At 48.5% G+C, this 1568-nt stretch overlaps 1 pseudogene; it reads left to right on the plus strand.

Annotated features, from left to right (window-relative positions):
- The first annotated feature begins 818 nt into the window (after positions 1–818).
- LOC103069493 (malignant T-cell-amplified sequence 1 pseudogene) lies at positions 819–1364 on the plus strand (annotated as a pseudogene).
- The last annotated feature ends 204 nt before the right edge of the window (positions 1365–1568 follow it).

Consider the following 1568-nt stretch of genomic DNA (forward strand, 5'->3'; position numbering starts at 1 on the left):
AGGGAAAGAGCTCCACAACCATGGAGATTTCAATATGCTGCTCAGTAACGGACAGAATGAGCACACAGAAAATCGGTAAGGATAGAGAAGCGCTGCACCCAAACAAAGCAGAAAGCCCATTATTTTCAGAAGCACCGTTACATTCACCAGAAGAGACCGTATGCCGGCCCATAAAACGAGTTTGGGTGTGTTTAAAAGGACTGAAATCGTACAACATTCGCATTCCTCCTGGCCGCAAAGCCTCTCCTCTCCGGGTGCAAGTGGAGAGAACTGGGAAGGTGACAGGCAGCGACTGTTTGCAAGTATTCGGAGCTGCGCTAAACCAGCGAGAGATTGTGAGAGCATGAGATTGTGGAGGAGGAATAACGCACAGGACTCGACTCCTTGCCGTGACCGTGCGGAACAGGAGGTCTTATCGTTCAGCATTCGTCCCCCGGTTTCTGGCGTGGGTAACTGGACAGATGGTGAGCCATTTCCCAATAAAAAAAAATAGAAGACAGGCCCCCTCCATTCTTCTCTTCCTGCAACAAAAATGATTGCCCTACCACCCTTCCTTTTCAAGTCCCGCCCTTTTACATTGCCGCCCCGAAGAGTAATCGGAAGACCAAATACTGCCGGAAAGTGCGACGCCACATTCCAAGGAGCGGAAGTAGATTTTCCCGGAAAGCCGTAAAGCGCACCCCTCTTCCGGTTAACAACAGTTGTACCGACCGTCCACGCCGGCAGTTCTCCGGTAAGCGCCTCCGCTGTTCTCTCTGTAATTCAGTTTCCCTTCGATTTCGGGCGCTTCCTTGTCGTCGCCCTCTTCACCTTGGATCATGTTCAAGAAATTTGATGAAAAAGAAAATGTGTCCAACTGCATCCAGTTGAAAACTTCCGTTATTAAGGGTATTAAGAACCAGTTGATAGAGCAATTTCCTGGTATCGATCCGTGGCTGAATCAAATCATGCCTAAGAAGGATCCGGTCAAAATAGTGCGATGCCACGAACACATAGAAATCCTTACTGTAAACGGGGAGTTACTATTTTTTAGACAAAGAGAAGGGCCTTTTTATCCAACGCTAAGGCTGCTTCACAAATACCCTTTCATCCTGCCCCGCCAGCAAGTTGATAAAGGAGCCATCAAGTTTGTGCTCAGTGGAGCCAATATCATGTGTCCGGGCCTGACCTCTCCCGGAGCTAAGCTCTACCCCGCCGGGGTGGACACGGTGGTCGCAATCATGGCAGAAGGAAAACAGCACGCCCTGTGTGTGGGAGTCATGAAGATGTCTGCAGAGGAAATCGAGAAAGTCAACAAAGGAATCGGGATCGAAAATATCCATTATTTAAATGACGGGCTGTGGCACATGAAGACGTATAAATGAGCCTCAGAAGAAATGCACCTGGGCTAAACATGGACCTCGTGCAGTATCTGTTTGTGTGTGATGGCATGAAGACGGCACCTCTGTGGATAGCAATTCAACAGACGCTAAAAACCGGAAATAGACGAAGTAAAGCTTTGGAACGAATCCATATGTCTGTGCGTGTGTCATTGTATGTGTGTGTGTCTGTGTGAGTGTGTATGCCTA

This window comes from Lipotes vexillifer, unplaced genomic scaffold (genome assembly GCF_000442215.2).
Source record: "Lipotes vexillifer unplaced genomic scaffold, Lipotes_vexillifer_v1.1 scaffold7, whole genome shotgun sequence".
Lineage (NCBI taxonomy): Eukaryota > Metazoa > Chordata > Mammalia > Artiodactyla > Lipotidae > Lipotes > Lipotes vexillifer.